Source organism: Dipodomys merriami, unplaced genomic scaffold (assembly GCF_024711535.1).
Source record: "Dipodomys merriami isolate MVZ:Mamm:240054 unplaced genomic scaffold, mDipMer1.0.p SCAF_98, whole genome shotgun sequence".
In the NCBI taxonomy this organism is placed as follows: domain Eukaryota; kingdom Metazoa; phylum Chordata; class Mammalia; order Rodentia; family Heteromyidae; genus Dipodomys; species Dipodomys merriami.
Window position 1 is genome coordinate 1396936 of NW_027206601.1, and position 20199 is coordinate 1417134.

Sequence of the window (20199 nt, forward strand, 5' to 3'; positions counted from 1 at the left end):
TCACGTGACCCCCCTAAGTCACAACACTGCAAGAGGGTGTCAGGATTGTGCTGGCCAAAATCAAATATAGCTCTGTGCAGAACTCCTGGGTGGAGAACTAGCTCTCCCAAGCCTTTCCTCCAACAGAGCTGGCTCAGAGCTTGGGTGGGTAGGCAAAATATCACAACACTGAAACAAGTGATAACTTCTTAGGCTTAGCAAAGAGATCCCACGGCTCACGTTTCAATGCCACCCCACCAGACTCAAGCAGAAATTCTTTTTTCTTTTGCTTGGGCAATGTTTTCCTGCATAAAAGACTTCATTGAGAGAATAATTGAAAGTGAACCTCTCCTAGAAAGAATGGAAATGGACAAATTCTCTTATTGAGTTAGGAATTGGTTAGGAGTTGCATTAGGTAGGGATGACACCAATAGCAAGATCCTGTGAGGTGTCTTCCACTGTCATCGACATAGAAAATGTCAACCCACAACTAGGAGGAAACTGATAAACTAATTCTCCAAAAGAAAGAACTTCTTCTTAGCAGAGCCAAATTTCAGAGAAATGTAACTAACAAGGGTGTAACTTACAAATTTCCCTTTTTGTTCCAGGTACGTAAAAAATGAGTGTACATATGTTACCTCAACAAACTTACCTGAGCAAAGGGAAGTAAGGGGAGTAAGGGAAGTAACCGCACTTTGTTCTTCTGGGTCTTTTGCCTGAGATCCCCCACCCCTGCTTCCCAGAGGATGTCAGGGCACCTGCCTTGCTCACTTTCAAGTGTTGATTTCAACCTCCTACAAGAAATAATCTGGTCATTCATCCTCCACTTATTCCAGCTTCATGGACCTAGCCCTTTGTTTAATTCTTTCTATGGATGTAGAAGGGGAGGGCGCGTGTGCACATGGGTGTGCATGTGCTCTGATACTGGGGCTTAAACTCAGGATCTTATACTCTTGCTTAGCTTTTTTTAAGACTAGCATTCTACCACCTAAGCCACACCTCCACTTCTAGCTCTTTTGCTGAATAATTAAAGCTAAGACTCCCATGGACTTTCCCCCCAGGCTAACTTCAATCTGTGATCTCAGATCCCAGTCTCCTAAGCAGCTGGGACTACAAGCATAAGCAACAAGCACCCATGCTTTCTACCCTTGAAATAACCATTTTATCCTTCAGCTTCTAAATATCATGTGAGTCTCCCATGTACCTTATCTCCAATGAACCACCAGAAACACGGAAGTGGCGCTGTGGCTCAAGTAGTAGAGGGTTCACCTTGAGCTGGCAAGCTGAGCAACAGCGCCCAGGCCCAGAGTTCAAGCCCCATGACCAACAAAAAAAGTATGAGCTTGCTGAACTTTCACTGGGATCCTCTTTTGATTGGGTTCCTCTGAGCCTGCACGAAAGCAAAGCCACAGTCACCTAAGTGGCTTCCTGTTGCCATCAAGTGCATACAAGAAGTGCAGTGCAGGAAGTGGCACTGTAGCTCAAGTGGTAGAGCACTCACCTTGAGCTGAAGAGCTGAGGGACAGTGCCCAGACCCAGAGTTCAAGCCCCACGGCCGACCAAAAAAAAAAAAGTGCAGTGCAAGACAGAAGCATCATGTTGGGATCTACCCACTGCCTAGGAGTGATGAAACTCACTGGCGAGCATCCAGAGGCCAAACACACAGCACCTTTTTAGACCAGGGATGCTCTGTCCTGTTCTTCCTCCCTTCCTTCTCCCCTCTTGCCTGCTCTCCCTCACTCTCTTCCAGAGCTACCTAGATGTTTTAGAGTGTCATTTAAAGACTACCGTTTTCTTGAATTTGCTCAGAAATCTACTCCTGGGCAGGGAGAATGTGTATCTTCATAATATGTCTTCTTTTCTTTACTTTTCTTTCCTTAAGATGAGAACATTAATTGCTTAAACCACAGAGAACTCTCAGATAGTTACACATATCATAAGGCAAAGTTGAATGACACATGATTTATTTTATTTCTTAACTTTTTGCAGAAACACCAATTCCTTACAAAAAAAAAAAGCCTAGATTTTTGGCCAACAAAGGAAAAAGAAATCCAGAAGCACATACTTGGCTTTAATTTGATGTGGTGATGCCAGAAATCCCAAGAGAAATGCTGTCTTCATTGCCCTCCCAGATCGGTCAAAACACAGACCAGTTTGATGACAGATTGAAATCTGGGTGACCTACATCCTGGCCTAAACTGTAACCACTGCATGCTATGCCCCATGCTGCACTCTGTGGGGCCCTGACTCTTCCTACATCCACAAAAGAGATGGCTGGAGCAGAGAAAACTGAGAAGCCAGGAGAGAGCTGTGATCACCGACTCTCCTAAGAAATCATGAATTGTCCAAGTACAAAACACAGTTAGTCAGTGCAAGAGGCCTTTGTGGTTACTATGGAAACAGACAATAGGAAACAAGGTAGGTCCCTAGTACTGCCCAGGACAAACACCTCCTACCCTTTCCAGCCCCCAGATTCTCTGGGCACTGCAAGAAAAGCCCGTGAACTATGAAGAGCAAGGCAGAAGAGCATAGACACAGGTGTGAGGTTAGCACTTGACAATCCAGGAGAAGAACTCTTAAGACTTGGAAAGGAAAACTGATTCTTCCAGAGAGGCTCAAGAAGACCCTAAGCAGGAAAAGTCCGGTGGGAATCATGCTGCTAGTGGACACAGGGAACAAGGCTGGAGGAGAGAGGTGGTGGCAGATTCCAGAGGAAGAACTTGAAGAGGCACAGCAAACACACTTAGAAAATGCAACCAAATTGAGCCTGGTGCCCGTGGCTCATGCCTGTAATCCTAACTACTCAAGAGGCTGAGATCTGAGGACGAGGGTTTGAAGCCAACCTAGGCAGGAAAACTTGTAAGACTCATCTCCAGTTAACCATCAAAAAAGCTGGAGGTGGAACTGAAATGGTAGAGTACCAGCAAAAAGCAAAAAAGTTCAGGGACAGCACCCAGGCCTTGAGTTTAAGCCCCAGACCTGGCATGCACACATATTCACACCACCACCACCACCACCACCACCACCACCAAATTGTGTTTTTAAAATATATGAATGTCGCAGACACTGTCATTCAGCCACCCGCCCTGTCTGTCTTTCTAAGGAAGCCAAAGGACAGAACCACCTGCATGCTGTCCATCAGAGGTACACCAGCAGCAACAGCAGCAGCTGTGCAGGCTCACGGAGCACCCAGCCGTGCACTTCACAAAGCAGCCTCCAACTGCTTGACAATAACACACAAGCTTCTGCTCATAATTTTAGGAATCTCTTCTTGGCTCCCAGACTTCCTGAAAGGACTTTTATGATAAAGTGATTCAATTTGGTGGCCAGACACAAGCTTTGTCCCCACAGCTGCCAAGCTTGGGTAACCACCTGCCCCAACATAAGGCTGACCTAGCAGGCCCCAAAAGTACAATTAAGCATGTAATGAAAGATCTGGACAGAGCTTCCATAACTGGTGTCTGATTTCATGTTGGGAAAGATTTTAAACTTTGATACAGCATTGCAGATATACCAGGCTAACTGATACATACTAAGTGAAGTAAACTTTTAGACAAATCACAGAAATATTCATAATATGAACTTCATTGTTTTCAAATAATACTTAAGTTAATGAGAGCATATTTTCAAGTGACATATTTCGATCATGGGATTTTTTTGCCTTGTCTATGTCATTTTTGCAAAAATACTTGTTTGGATATTTGGGAACAATAATATTTATGTCAGTTACTCACTTGTTTGTTTTCACGTTGAAGGGGATGCAATTGGTCCATGCTACCTATATGGCAGCCTCAGAACTATATATCCAAGGAATGGGTTAAAGGCACCATTTGTCAAATAAGTGTTCAGGATCGCATACTCAGGGCAGAGTGACAGCAGTAAAAGAAAATTTCAATAGAACACAAAACAAATCAGAGAACATAATTCTAGAACTTGATTCAAGATTCAAAGCAGCAAAAACAAGCATTGTAACCTTCTACGGAAGTGATAGAGACAGGATGAGTGCCATGAGTGCAAAGCCTGCACACCAGCACTCAAATCCACACATAGTCACCCTGTAACCACCTGCTGCATTATGACCAGGAAAACAATGAGTTGGGAGGCGGCTTTGAACTCAGGGCCTTACACTTCGTGGGCATATGCTCTATCACTTGAGCCCTACTTCTAGCCCTTTTTGCCCTATTTATTTTTCAGGTCGGGTCTCAAGCTTTGTGCCAGGGCCAGCACAATCTCCCTACCTATGCCTTGTAGCAATGTACCACCATATCCAGATTATTCTTCCAGGTAGGGTCTCATTGACTCTTGTTTCCCCCTGCAGGGCTGGCCTAAAATCAAGATCCTCTCATCTCTGCCTCCTGAGTAACTAAGATTACAGGTGTGAGTTACCACAACTAGCTATATTGATTTTTCTTTTTTTTTTTTTTTTGGTCCAGTCGTGGGGCCTGAACTCTGGGCTTGGGCACTGTCCCTCAGCTCTTCAGCACAAGGCTAGCACTCTACCACTTGAGCCACAGCGCCACTTCCGGCTTTTTTTTCCTTTATGCATATGTGGTGCTGAGGAATCAAACCCAGGGCCTCAGGCATGCAAGGCAAGCACTCTACCACTGAGCTACCTTCCCAGCCCTATATTGATTTTTCTTTTTGACAATAGTAAGGTTTGATTTGTGGAGGGGAAGGGCAAAAACAAACCATTTAAATAGGGATACAGGTGGACCCATTGAAACAATGAGATGTACAAGTCGTTATGATGAAAAATGAACTTTACAACTTTGGCCGGGTGGGGGCAGGGAAGGGGTGGGTGGGGGGGGGAGAGGGGAGGGGAGGGAAGATGGGAAGGGATGGGAAGGGGAAACACAGGAGGAGGCAACAATGCTTGATAAGAAATTTACTCATTACCTTGCCCATGTAATTGATACCCCTCTGTATGGTATTTTCACAATAAAAAATTTTTTTAAAAAAGAAAGCTAAGATATGGAACCAACCCAGATGCCCCTCAGTAGATGAATGGATCAAGAAAATGTGAGATACACACACACACACACACACACACACACACACACACACACACAAATACACACAATGGAATTCTATTCCTCCATCAGAAAGTATGACACTGGCCCATTTGTTAGGAAATGGAAAGACTCAGAAAAAAAATATATTAAGTGAAGTAAGCCAAGCCCAAAGGAACATAGGTCCCAAGATTTCCCTTGTTTGTAATAACTAGTATATGTCTAGGACAAGAAGAAAAGGTCAAAAGCTATGTACATATGACCATATAAGATGATGCTTAACAAAATGATCCCCAAGATAGGGACACAAGAGGTTTTATCTTTGTTGCTGTTGTTTTTAATGTATTTATAATGTACTATGTGATTTTTTTGTTTCTTTAGTATATTCTTCTCCCATGGTATAACCCCTGTTTTCACTGTATTTTACTCCAGTGTCCTGCATCTTGCATATACATTTTTCTAATTTGGAGAGGGGAAAGGAAATAACAAAATGCTGAAATAAGAATACAGATTGACCCATGGACAATGAAATGTACAAGACACTATGTTGAACATGAACTTTACAACTTTGTTGCGGGGCGGGGGGGGTGGAATTAGGGGACAGGGAGGGAAGAGATGGTGGGGGAAAAACAAAGGAGGGGGTAACAATACTCAATAGGAAAATATACTCATTACCTTATTCATGTAACTGCAACCCCTCTATACCGTATCTTTACAAAAAATATATATATTAAAAAATGGTGAGGTTTGAACTTGTGGGGAAACATTCTACAACCTGAAGCAAGTCTGCCAGGCATCCACCCAACTTTTTAAAAAGTGTTCAGAAGATTCAAATGTTTTCTACTTTGGTTTGATAGTATACAGTGAGTACACAGATCAGATAATATCACAATAACAATAAATATATGACAATAAATTTTAAATTCTATCAGTACCAATAAAAGGTATATATTTACTATAATTATGCATTTTCCAAAGTTAGGCTTTACTCCTTTTAAACACACACCAAAACAAATTGTCTAATTGATATTAAATTACCTATCTATTTGACCTGGGGTTATTTTCTATAACAAATACTGATTTAGGAGGAAAAAAATAAATGAAAATGAATAAAGAGTGAAACCACAGACCAAAAAAACATGAGAAAGAGACAAAGGAGCCTCCCAATAATTAATAATATACTTATAGGAGCAAATTAGTCAACATAGGAAAAAATTAAAGTGCAATTCGAGAAAATTCTCTTGAAATAAAATGAGATACATTTAAAGTTTAAAAGGACATTGAAGCCAAGGTCCAGTGGTTCATGCCTATAATCCTATAAGCTCATGCCTATAATCGGTCTCTTTTGCACAAGAGACTGAGATCTGAGGATCAGGATTTAAGATAGCCCAGGCATGAAGAGTCCATGAGACTCTTACCTTCAATTAATTGACAAAAAGCCAGAATGTAGAAGTAGAGCTGTGGTTCAAATGGTAATTGGTAAAGTGCTATTATAGAGAAAAAAAAATCACAGAGACAGTGTCCAGGGCCTTGGGGCTTGCCCCAAGACTAGAACCAAAAAAAAAAAGGACACTGAAAATCCCAGAAAAAATTTTATCTGTATCTCCATAATTGAAACAAAATGACTAGACTAGAGACAAGGCTCAAGTGGTAGAATACTAACCAAAGGAAAGTTGGAGACTCTGAATTCAAAACCCAGTACTGGCACAAAAAAAGAAAGAAAAAGTTTAATTATAAATGTATAGATAAACTTACTAGACTTCAAAGACAAAAATGAGCATTCAGGGCTTAACAATAAAACTGCTAAGGGAGAAGGAAGACAGTGTAATGAAACTCAAAGACCCTCATAATAGAGATATAAACTGAAAAAAAACAATGAAATTGCATAGATCTTTCAATCAAGAATTTCATTTCCAAAGTTCTGTCATGCATTGGTGCCATAAGATGATATATGCAAAGTTACCTATTATAGCCAACTTTCACTGAATAGCAAAAAATAAGAAGCTGAGCAAAGGCCCATCAAGGGAAATGATTAAATCAAATAGTATTGGTTTTACAGAACAAAATTCTGTAAGGCCATAGAACAGAACAGTAGCATTCAATGTCTGTGAGCAAATACCCATGTCTGTGATATTTTAAGGAGAAAAAAGTAAAGAGTATGAACTCTTCTCTACTACTGTGTACTCTGCTATGTACATTGTTGGCCTAGGAGGCAAATGGAATTGAAAACCCACAGAAAGGTTCTGGATGATGTACAACAAGATGACTACTAGGATTGTCCCTCAAAGGGGCAAAGTGGCCAGGATAATGCTGGACAGCAGGTAAGTGTCCCAAATGAATTTTTCAGCATGTACACATGTCGGCAGCAATCCAGAAACTGTGTTTGAGCAGAATGAATTATGAATTATCCCTGGTTAATAAACATCTAAATCTTATGTAGAATTATTAGAGGAGAGTAAGAGTCTGGCCATCTAGGAAGTGAAAGGGGGAAGTCTTAGGGTACCTCAGCTCTAGAAACAGCACCAGACCTAGGTCCCCACTTACTGTGGCGAATTTAGGGCATGATCTTATAACAGGAGAAACCCCCAAGTCAGAGCTTTTGCTGGAGGATTCTATGCCTGGGGTGAAGTGCTTCTTTGTTTTGTAGAAATTCCTGCCCCAGCATTCCCCTCTATTCCCCACAGGACATTAATTTACTTTCTCTTACTCACACGACATCACCCAGAGGTGGAGGACAAGGCAGGCATTTGCTCTCCACTCCGTTTGGAAATCCCTCAACAAGCATTACTAAAACCTGGCCTTGCTCACCTGCTGAAATCACATTAATCTCTTGCCCAGGGCACTCATTAATCTCTTGCCCTGGCTCCAATAACTGGTTTGGATCGAGTCACTGAAGGAGGTTTCTGTGTGTGTTTCGATTGCCTGGGTAGAGACTCCACAGCAGACAGATGGCATTGCCAGCTTACTGTCCTGGAAGGCTGGAAGACCATGGCTTCTTTTGCACAGGCTGGACATCAATGTGAGGCCCAGCTGGAAAGACTAAGTGTCTTGCTGTCCTCAACATATGACTTAAATAGTACTTCACCCAAAAGAGGATTTTTAGCCCTCTACAACCAGCCCTAGCTTCCTGAATATCAGATGTCAGGAACATACCTATCTACCAGATCCATTTGCAGAGCAAGGACCTGGCTTTGGTTCCCTGTGTGGTCAGGAAGGCTCAGTAAGAGACACATTGAGCTGAGCACCAGATCATAGACCGACATAAGTTAACTTTAGTTCCAAGGGCCAGAAATGGAAATGAGGAAAAGAAAAAGTAAGATGTAACACTTTGGTGACTGGTAGCTGAGAATTTAGGGGAGAATATCAGTGTGGCAGAAGAGCCATTGAAAATGCACTAAAACCAAATGGTCAAATGACAAATAAATAAGTGGAAAGAAAAAGAGACAATTGTAGCTGACTCTCTAGCAGCACACGTACCTGCTGGGTGCTACTGTACGTGACACTCACTTAGACAAGGCATGCTGGCCAAGACACTCACCAGCACTTTAATGTCAGGAAATTTGCAATACTAGCTCTCTGATCCGAGTGTCATTCCTGAAATGTTACATAGATCATTATAACTCAGGAAACCCTGAATGTTACTGTGTTCTCCTTCAATGACTACCATCCAAAGCCCTTCCTACACTAGATATGTTGATAGACACACAAGTCTGGCAGTGGCATAAAATAGTAAACAAAATTGTCTTCTGTGCTCTTAGCTACCACCCAAGCAAAAACAAAAAGATGTTCTCAGAAAATCATGTTCACAAGTCTCCCAAACATTCACAATAGCAAAAAATGAGACAGAAGCCATCTTAGGCAGGTCAACACACATCATAAGAAGACTGTTCACCCAAGTCTTTGACTTTCCTTCCCATATAGCAACTACTTACCTGTGATTTTCCTTGTAAAAAATTTCAGGATATGTAAGGTAACTATGTGTTGCTTAGATTCATTGGGGTGCACAAGAAGTATCTATTAGCATTAAAAATGTTCCCCCAAATATAAAGAAACAACAGAAAGAGACTTCCAAAAATGGGCTATGATAAACATTTGCCGTGGAAAAGTGCCCAACTTTTTTTAAACACATGCATACACAAATGGCCACACTTTCCACTTTCACATATACATATACATACAAATACTTATCTTGAGGTCTTCTTATGAAGTTCACACCTTTAGATTGAAAAGCCAGAAGAAATTCTAAGTGTATAAACAAGCCAGTAGGTGAGGTTTGTGGCAATGTGCACAATTCAGCACTTTGCAACAATTTAAAAAATGCACCCATGAATGTGAAGATCTCAGACCTTAGGCTGAGGAGAAAACATGCCATTTTTGCTGTGTTTATTGAGTGGTTGGTGGGTTGCTTTATCCTGACCAGAAACACTTTGTTTCTGGATCAGAGACAAACTTGGGCCTGACAGAACATCTGGTATGCTTTGTGTGTCACCGCCCTGGGGGATGATGCAGTCAAATATGGACCCCAGGCACATACCTGCACTGACATACCTGGAGCTCTGAAGGGTCCTTTGGCTGCAGGGGAGGTGAGTGGAAAAATAGCTCTAGAATCTTCTCCAACTCTCCAGACAGAGCTGCTGCCAAGCATCCTTCAACCCAGGTTCCAGGCTTACTTTTCCCTCAAAATTCCTGATCATACAAAAATGTGAAGAATATTCATGGAGCATCATTTCCCAACAGAAGCCAGACGTGAAAGCCTCCATAAGGCATAATTCCCTTCCTATGCAATTCAAAGCATCCAAGCTGATGTATAGTAGCAGAATATGATCTGGGTTTCTAGAGCTAAGCTCAGTGAGATGCTTGGTATCCAAAGACATAAAAAAAAGAATTTTTGATAGAACTGTTGTGTATTTTAGTTTGATAGTAATTCCACCACTGTTATATCTGTCAAAAGTTATCAAATTGAATACAAAAGAGCAGCTTGTGTGTGCTCATACTGGAATCTTTAGCAGCATTGTTAACTCAGCTTGGAAGGAGTCTGTTTTGGGCTAGCTACACAGAGAATCCTGGCTCACTTCTAGCTGCAGCACCCCACTCCTTTCCTTCCCCAATTCATGCACATCTATGATTCATGTGCTCACTTTTGTGACACGTTAAGTCAGTTGGTTGGTAAAAGGTAGGCACCAGCCAACTGGAGGCCCTTATTTTCCATGGCTTGCTTTGGTTTACTTTTGCACTGCAGTAGATCGAAACTAGGTCCTCATACATACTAAGCAAGTGTGCTATCACTGAACAACATGCCCAGCCTTTGTTTTTGGCTTCATATACTGTTACATCTTTGGCCCAGTGTAATAATAGTGGTGTCTCAGGTTGTGAGCATGCAGCCACTGTACCAGTGGTCCCATAATCTCTGTTACAGTGTCAACAGGGTTAGAGACACATCAGGGTTAGGGATCTCAACCTCTGCATTTAGTCAATGTTATGACCTGGAGTAATGGATCTTTGCTTGTTTGTTTGCACTTAGAAACTAATGCAATTTCTGTTTCCTTAATTTAAAATGGAGCTTTTTCCACTTAATTTTAAAATTGATAACAAAAGTGAAGCATCTCTAATTTTGTGACATGGAGCTATGAAAAATAGTTAAGCAAATAGCTCCATTTAAGTTTCCATGGATCACTGTTGCTAAAAAGGTATTAGTTAAATTATAGCCTCAAATGGTAGAATAATTTAGCTTAATGAAATATATCTTCAATAAAAATGTTCCTTACTTTATAAAGATTATCTGTTAATTGGGTATATCTGTAAGATATAGAAATGTAGTCTACATACAAATTCTTAGAAATTGATTTATGGTAAAGTAGTCATAAACATGTACATGCCAGTACTGGGTTTGAACTCGGATCCTTGAACTCTCACTTGGCATTTTTGCTCAAGGCTGGTACTCTGAACCACACATTCACTTCTGTATTTTAGCTGATTAATTAGAGGTAAGAGTCTCACAGACTTTCTTCCAGAGCTAGCTTTGAAAGATGACTCTCAGATCTCAGCCTTTGGAGTAGCTAGCATCACAGGCATGAGCCACTAGTGCTCTCCTAGGAGTCAGAATTTTTTTTAATGATCTTTTCCTTATTTCAATAATAGCTTTGGAGCTAGGAAGGTGGCTCAGTGGGAGAGCGCTTGCCTTGCATGCATGAGGCCCTGGGTTCAATTCCTCAGCACCACATAAGCAAAAAAGAAAAAAGCTGGAAGTGGCACGGTGGCTCAAGTGGTAGAGCGCTAGCCTTGAGATGAAGAGCTGAGGGACAGCGCCCAGGCCCAGAGTTCAGGGTCCACGACCGGACCCAAAAAAAGAAAAGAAAAGAAAAGAATAGCTTTGTTCCCCTGTTTTACAGACTCCTCTGTCCCATGAGCCCACAAAAAGTTGTATTTCTTTTTGTTAAATAGAGACATTGAGCTAGAGTCATTACCTCATATTTCATGTATAAATGATACTTCAGGCATAACGCAGCTCAATAATTTCCTATAATTCTTTCAGTCTGAAGATGTGCCGCTCACCCCAGTCCCTCCCACTCATGCCCATGGGCTTGCTTGTCAAAAAGACTCCCAGTTTGCTACTGTGTGCCAGTCTCCACCTCTCACACAAGCATAGAATACCTCTTAGGATGGTCCTATAGAAAGAGGGAAAAATTTGATATAAATCCTATCACTCCTGGTTTACAGCAAATAATGTAAGGCAGATACAGGAGCACTTGTGCAAGACAGAAAATCGTGAACAGCTTCCATAAGGTGAATGGAAAGAATAACTGTCAAGCCACTGGGCCTGCACAATCAAGCTAGTGGCTGGCAGGCAGTGGGAGACAGGTGTCCCAGTGTAGACAAAGTATATGCTGAGCAAGAAGAGGTATCAGGAATGGTCCATGTGCTTATGGATGAGAGTTGGAGCAGGAGCGTGTGGTTTATTTTCAGATGAGTGCATCCAGAACAGCAACCCCTGCCACCACTGGTAAGTATGCATGTTGGCCTCCTGCTGCCAGGCAAAAGGGCTGGAAAGCAAGTGTGCACCAATGACATCCCAGGAGCAACACACATATCCAGTGCCTCATCTTGATTTCTAACATATTCTTTGAAAAAAGGATCCAGAGAAGCAAAATAAAGTACTAACACAATATATAAAATAGATAACCATAATAATATTCTGGGGTGGAGGGGAGAATGAATTAGTAAAAAATGAGAGTGAAGAGCAATGTCCTGTGCAGAACATTACAAAGAATTCATTTGGCTCTCTGGCCTGAAGGACAATGCAAACTCTGTCAGCTGTTCAACATATTTTCCATCCAATGAGTTGGGCTAGAGAAAAGAAGAAAACAAAGCCAGACACCAGTAGCTCATGTCTATAATCCTAGCTACTCAGGAAGCTGAGATCTGAGGATCATGGTTCAAACCAACCCCAGCAGAGTCTGTGAGACTCTTATCTCCAATAAACTACCAAAAGAGCCAGAAGTAGAGCTGTGGCTCAAGGGATAGCGCATGAGCTTTGAGCAAAAGAAGCTCAGGGACAGCACCCAGGCCCAGAGTTCAAGCCCTAGAACCAGCAAAAGTGGGGGGAAAAAAGGAGAGGAAAGGAAAGGAAAGGAACTGAAAGGAAAAAGGAAAGGAAAGGAAAGGAAAAAACAAAGGAAACATCACTTACCCTGGAGACCCCTGAGATGTGGCGCCTCAGCCAGGTGACCAGAGTCTGCACAACAGAGCGAAGTCCATGACAGTGAGGACACAGATGCAATGGACAGGAGGGCTCTACCTCTGGGGGCTCCTTGGAGAACTCACCATTCTAGTCTGCTCATGAGAACATTAGTCTAATCTAAATTAATAAGTATCTACAAAACCCCTGAGCATTCTTCCTCATAACTATGAAGCTCATCAGAAACCACAGAGGTCTGAAAAGCTGTCACAGCCAACAGGAGCCTAAGGAAACTCAATGACCAGATGTTATATGACATCCTGGGTGGATCTCAGATTGAAAAAGAGCAATTCTAGCTACTCTAGAGGCAGACATTGAGACAACTGGAGTTCAGAACCATCCAGGGCAAAAACCAAAGGTAGGGGCAGTGACTCACATCTGTAATCTGAGCTACTCCAAAGGCATAGGTGGGAAGGTCACAGTTTGAGGCTGAACCCAAGCAAAAGCATGATACCATAGCTGAAAAAATTAACTACAGAAAAAGGACCAGAGGCATGGTTCAAGTGAAAGAACACCTGAGTAAACTCAAGTCTTTGAGATTAAGTCCCAGTTCTGTAAAAATAAAAGATGAAAAAATAAGTTAAGATTTGTTAATAATAAGATTTCAGTATTGGCTCTTTGATTCTGGCAAAAACACTATTTAATTATTTAATGTAAAGTGCTAATAGCAGGGTAGCTATCTTCATAACTTTTCTATAGATCTAAAACGATCCCAAAATAAAAAGTTTACTTAAACACAAAAAATTTTTCCATACATCTACCTGCATATTTGTTCTTCAGAACAAGCATGCAAGTCCCATTTTAACTATGAAAAACGTTTGTGAAGCCAGGTGCTGGTGGCTCATGCCTGTAAGCCTAGCTAATCAAGAGGCTGAGATTTGAGGATCACAGTTCAATGTCAGCATGAGAAGAAAAGTCTATGAGACTCTTATCTCCAATTTAGTGCCCAGAAGTGAATCTATGGCTCAAGTGGTAGAGTACTGACCTTGAGCAAAAGAGCTTAGGGACAGCACTCATGCCCTGAGTTCAAGCCCAGGACCAGCACCACCCCTGCCCCCCCCCAAATTTTTTTCTATGGGAATCATCTATTCACTTTCAGCAAACAAATTCTGGTTGGTATGTATTTTGGATACTTACGCTACTTTATTCACTATATCTTCCTGTATTTATGAATTATCACCAATAAAATCGAACAGTTGATTTTTAAAATATGACAATAGAGAAACTAGGAGAAAAACTAAAGATTTCTGATCTGCAATTAATAATAAGTCCTCTGGTCCCCTGACATGGGCAAGCTTTCAATTTGCTCACGCTGTCATGTCTGTCACTCTGTGCCATCCCTGTGGCACTCAGAACAGGTCCTCGCTCTTCTTCGCATAGTTGGACATCTGGGCTGGAGAGGCTGGTCATAGCCAGCACAGAGCATGAAGAAGGTGTTGAATGTCCACTCATCAATTTGAACAGCAGACCTCAAATTTTTTTTTGAAATCTTCTCCACGTGAGTTTTGGAGATGAGTACCTACAAAGTTGTCAGACACACTGTCACCACCACCCCCAAACTGTGTCTCTGGATTTCACTAATTCATACCAGGAAGGACAGTCTTCCCTATAAAATATTGCCCATCATTTCAAATCTACCTCTGAAGAAATTAATGACTATTTGTGTTGTTTAAAAATCTATTTGGCTCCATGTCTTAGCTATGGTAAATAATGCTGCAATAAATATAGTTGTGCCAGATGCCCCTCAGTAGATGAATGGATCAAGAAAATGTGGTATATATACACAATGGAATTCTATGCCTCCATCAGAAAGAATGACATTGCCCCCATTTGTTAGGAAATGGAAAAACTTGGAAAAAATTGTATTAAGTGAAGTAAGCCAGGCCCAAAGAAACATAGGTCCCATGGTTTCCTTTACTTACAATAACTAGTATATGTCCAAGTCAAGCAGAAAAGGTCAGGTAAGTTGATGTTAGGAGAATGAACCCCAAGATAAGTATTCAAATGTTTTTTCTTTCATGCGATTGTTTCTAACATATTTATAAGATGATTTCTTTGTTACTTTGTATGTCTCTCCCCCACGGTATAACCCCTGCTTTCACTGTTTTTGATGTTGGTATAATTTGTGGAGGACAAGGGAAAAAAACAAATCGTTTAACTACGGATACAGGCAGACCTATTGCAACAATGAGATGTACAAGTCGTTATGTCGAAAGCCAACTTGACAACTTTGGGGGATGGGGGTTGGGGGTGGGGGTGGGAGATGGGAAGGGATGGGAAGGGTAAACAAAGGAGGAGGCAACAATGCTTGATAAGAAATGTACTCACTATCTTGTTCATGTAATTGTAACCCCTCTATATGGTATTTTCACACACACACACACACACACACACACACACACACTAGATAGATAGATAGATAGATAGATAGATAGATAGATAGATAGATAGATAGATAGATAGATAGATAGATAGATAGATAGATAGATAGATAGATAGATAGATAGATAGATAGATAGATAGATAGATAGATAATAAAAATAAATCAATTTGGGCCAGGCACCAATGGCTCACACTTATAACCCTAGCTACTCAGGAAGCTGAGATCTGCGGATCATGATTCAAAGCCAGCTGGGACAGGCAAAGTCCATGAGACTCTTCTCTCCAATAAACCACTCAGAAAAAGCTGGAAGTATGTTGTTGCTTAAGTGGCAGAGTGCTAGCCTTGAGCATAAATAGGCTCAGGGACAGCACCCAAGCCCTGAGTTCAAGCCCCAGAACCAGGAGGGGAAATAATAATTTGGACAGGTATCAATGGCTCACTCCTGTAATTCTAGTTACTCAGGAGGCTGAGAGCTGAGGGTTGGGGTTCAAAGCCAGCTCAGGGAGAGAAGTATGAGAGACTCTTCTCTCCAGTTAACCAGCAAAATGTCAGAAATGAAGCTGTGGTTCAAACGGTAGAGCACCCACCCTTGAGCAAAAACACTCAGGGATAGCTCCCAAGCTCCAGGACTGGTACACCCACACATACAAAATCAAGCTAATGTAGTGAAGCTGTGAGTCAAAAAGCTCACTTTGAAGAGACTTCTAAAGACTTTTGGAATGGAAAAATTCATTTTCTTCCCAGGCAGAGGCTCTGCCACAATCCAGTGCATAGACCTAATTACCATCAATGAGCATTGTTGTGGTGTATCGTCTGACAGACACAAGCCTGCTCTTTCTTGTGGCACTGGAGCTGAGGAAGAGGGTGCATGCCTTCCAGACAACCCTGCAGAGCCAAGGATACATTTCTGGGGAAAGAGAGAGCTCAGACAACTTGCGTCAAACATGTCAGACAGCAAGGGGAGCAGACAGCAGGAAATGAGGAAAGAAAGAAGAAATGAGCTATTTATTCCTACTGAAAACCATCCACAAAATACCTGTTTGAGCTGCTGCCTGATCTAATGTCTTTGTTCTTTCCAGCGGTGTATTATATTATTGAGTCTTACTGTAAAAGCAAACTCATTTCTCAGACACTAGTCAGCCATTGAACACCCTAAAGTAGTGCTTCTCTTCAGTTTGCTCTAATCCTTTATGTACGAGTCACAGACTTTCTCACTGTTTTCCATTGCTTTGCCTCAGTTTCCATGGCTGTTTCACATCTAGAGGGAAGTACTCCCATCTCACAAACAGCTAGTGAAAGTCACAGTCAGGAACAGGGCATGAGGAACTGATGGACCATCCTCCCAAGTTCTGTGTTTCCTCTTCTCCATTCCCCATTCAACCCTGAAAACTCTTAGGGGCCCCTAGAGCTCAACAACCCAGCATGCCAGCTGTGTGTGAGCTTCTCACACTGCAGCCAGAGGCGGACGAGTGTGAAAATACAAAACTGTTCATAAGAAGTGTCCAGTTCTTCCACATCCTCAGGCCAGCCTCCAGGCAATGGACAAGACCCACTCATCCCCTCAAAGCTACTCCACATTCATGCCCCCAGGCCCTGCACCCTGCCCAGATGAGGAAGAACTTTTTCATCCAGACTAATTGAGGAGAATCTGCCTCTTTTCCTGATGGGCACACAGCTGGACTGTGCAGCTCAGATTTCTAGTAGGGCAGAATGATCCAAGTTCAAGTCCTGGCAGACTCCCTGAGGAGCCGGGATAAGGTCACAGTTAAGTGGCCATTATGAAGTTTCCAGTGCTTTGTCTTTCCCAAAAGATGGTGACACCAGAGGGCAAAGCACACACATTAAAAATGACAGAGCTACCAGGCGCTGGTGGCTCACTCCTATCATCCTAGCTCCTCAAGGAGCAGAGATCTGAGGATTGAAGTTCAAAGCCAGCCCAGGCAGGAAATCCAATGAGACTCTTATCTCCAATTAATGACCAGAATACTGAAAGTGGTGCTGTGGCTCAAAGTGGTGGAGCACTAGCCTTGAGCAAAGAGCTCAGGGACAGTACTCAGGCCCTGAATTCAAGCCCCATGACTGACAAAAAGAAAAGAAAAAAAACGAAAAGAACAGAAAAGAAAAGAAAAGAACACAGCAACCTCTGGCTGGCAAGCATCCACATACTAACCACGGGGTAGCCAGGCAGGCCCATGACTTACCCACTGAAATGCTGGTCCTGTACTTAAGCAACTGAAATTGTCAGCTTATTTATCCTGATTCTGCCTCATATCCTTTCTCCTAGACTAAGTGGGCTACACTAAGCCTGCCTTGTTCATGGGTTTATATGCATAGTTTTGATCAAGCAGGTCAAAAAATGATGAATATATATATAAATGAAAAAGTAAAAGAAACATTATAAAAATCAAAGCTCCCCTGCACATTAAGCACTGCTGCCAGAGGGACGCTCTCCTTTCAGTTCCTGTTATTGTCCACGGTGTCTCGATCATTGTGTGATCTCCTGAGTATTTTCCTGCCCTCACTGTGTGAACACCTGCCTCACACAAAGCAAACGCTGCTCCAACAGCAAGATAGAAGTTAATGTGCTCCACTAACGTGAACATCGGAGATCTGTTGAAAGTGAATGCAATGCCTTCGGGCCTAAGAGCAGCAAGTCCTGCATCAGCTACATAAAGATGACAGAGGGAGAGACTTCCTGGACAGAGTAATGGCCATGGAAAGGGGGGGAATGGATGGGAAGCAGGAGAGCAGGATAGTGGGGGTGGGGGGAAGGGCCTGTCATGAAATCCAGTCTGAGGACCATGGAGCAGGCAATGCTGGCCAGCTATGATGACCAGACTGGGCTTAAATTTCATTTGTGTAGGTTCCCCACTCGTGTAAGTGCCAGGCAGGGAATGAGCTTCATGTCAGTCTCTCTGGGTGCTGCTACTTTGGTTCTGGAAAATTTTTTTTTGAGCTATCTGAATTCAACTAGATCTAAGCCCCATTCATGAGACTGCATCCCAACCAAACTAAACAGATTGAACAGCAAGTTGGCCCAACTTTCAGTCAAGAATTAATTTCCCTTGTTCCTCCCCCTTAGGAATTTGAAATAAATTATATAATATTGCTGCTCATAAGACATCCTGTTAGTAAGATTGCAAGCCACTTTTATTGAACAGCTACTGCATTTTGAGGAAAGAGTTACATGCTTTGGGAAGAAGGTAGGTATCTACAAAATAATTTATGTCATGTGTTTTATTAGCTACACCTCAAGAGTCTCAAGGCTAGAGAATGTTCTCCTATTCTTCCTCAACCCACTCTTCCCCTACCCCCAGGACTCTCCGGCTCCTCTAGCCTCAAAAATCATTTCCACCCTGTCCATGGCAAATATCAGATCCTCCTTTCTCCTGCTGGCCTCCTGAAACAAAGGCATGCATCTACATATCTAGGAGCTAGCTAGCCTTGTTCCTACTTCTCCTGACTCAACTCCTCCAATCTAACTCCTATTCTATATCCACAACGAGCTCCTGCAAGCCATTCCTCAGCTCACAGGGCATAGTACAGCTTCTAGATCGCAGTACTATTGGGATCTCAGAAGGAAGCCCACTTCAATACTTGCCTTACCACCTAATAATGCTGACCACTGCAATACAGCAGTGTGAGAGAAGCTCAGAGCAGCACCATGGTTAAAATTAAAGCTGGGGCAATGCGGTGCCCAACATGGTTTCTATTCAATGCCCAGGCAGCTTTTGATCCTTTGACACAGCCATAAATACAGACTTCTGAGCTACAGTGTCAGTACGGTGAGTCAGAGGAGTTTCCAGAGCCTGGTGCCCCCTCTGTACAGCTCAATCTACGGATGCATACACACATGGCAAACTGCAAAGCCAAGGAAGCACAGGGTACAAGGCCCAGGGATCAATGGGAGAAGAGCGTACAGGATCTCTGGGAAGTTCACAGGCATTGAGTCCAATTGAAGATAATAATAAGAATAACAACAACAATAATAGTGGCGGTGGTTTTCATTTTTTATTATGCCCTAAAATAGGTTATACATACATGTTTTCATTCATGTTTCACACAGACACAAAATAAGGCCAAAGAATTTCGTTGCAGCCCACCCTTCTGGGTGGGCAGCAAAGCTCCTCAGCTTGGCTCACAGGCAGCTGCTGATGCCTACATCTTGGTCATCTTCATCTGCCAGACTTGCCCATCTTGGAGCATGATGCTCCCTGTACTTGACTCCCTTGTCACAACACCCCCTTGCCTGGAATGTTCCTCCCTCCCTCCGACCTTCCCTCTATCATGGATTGGGTGAGATCTCTCCCCAGTCTTCCCCAGCAGCAGTGATGACCCCAGGATTCCCTGACAAAGCCTATGGCGGCCCTGGGAGCCTAGGACTCCAAGGCCCAGGTCTACTTCTAATTCCCAATGAACAACTTTGCCACTAGAATACCACCATGCACACCTGAGCATGCTTAAGAGAAAAATGGGTCTCAGAGCCAAATATCTTAACTGTCGTACATTTGAGGGCCCAGGAGACTCACTGAATGTCCCAGGGCCTGGTGGGATTTCAAGAAAATAATGATGTCCTTTGCTTGCTAGGCTCTTAGCTTTGGCTTTTTCAGGGGTGCGTAATTTTCCCCGGCTGTGTTTGGAGTCATCAAGCTGTTCATGGAGCCCTCAGACACACCCCACGAGGAAACCCTAAGCCCCCTGGCTGAGGAAGAGCGCTCCCCGAGTAGGACAGAGCCCTCTCCGGCCCTCCCCGAGTCCTCGCAGTCCTTGGTAAGACGGCTTCAAAGGCTGACCCTGAACTCGGGGCCCAAAGCCTCAGCCCAGGCCCCCAGCACCAGGAGAGAGAGGCTCTCACCGCAGGCCAGGCCACGGAGCAGACGGTCTCAGTGCAGGGCGAGGCTGCAAGGCCTGAGATCCGTTCTGCAGGACTGCTTCCTCCGCACCAGACGCCTTAATAACGGAACTGGGCCAGGACTTCCAGCTGGCCAGAATGAAGATAAGACATTCAGCTGTCCCTGTTCCTTCTGCTTGACCTGTAATTGGGACCCTTCAGAAAATGCTAGAATAGGGATGGATTATGGCAAAGAGGTCAA

General features: G+C 42.9%; 1 long non-coding RNA gene across 2 annotated transcripts in view; it reads right to left on the minus strand.

Annotated features, from left to right (window-relative positions):
• Positions 1-20199, minus strand: part of LOC138822046 (uncharacterized) — a 56541-nt gene that overhangs the window by 27226 nt on the left and 9116 nt on the right. Inside the window, exon 2 of one of the 2 annotated variants that reach the window (XR_011370305.1) lies at positions 9537-9674. This is a non-coding gene — a long non-coding RNA (uncharacterized lncRNA). Of the gene's footprint in view, positions 1-9522; positions 9675-20199 lie in introns of both variants that reach the window. The other variant, XR_011370306.1, reaches the window with a different exon arrangement.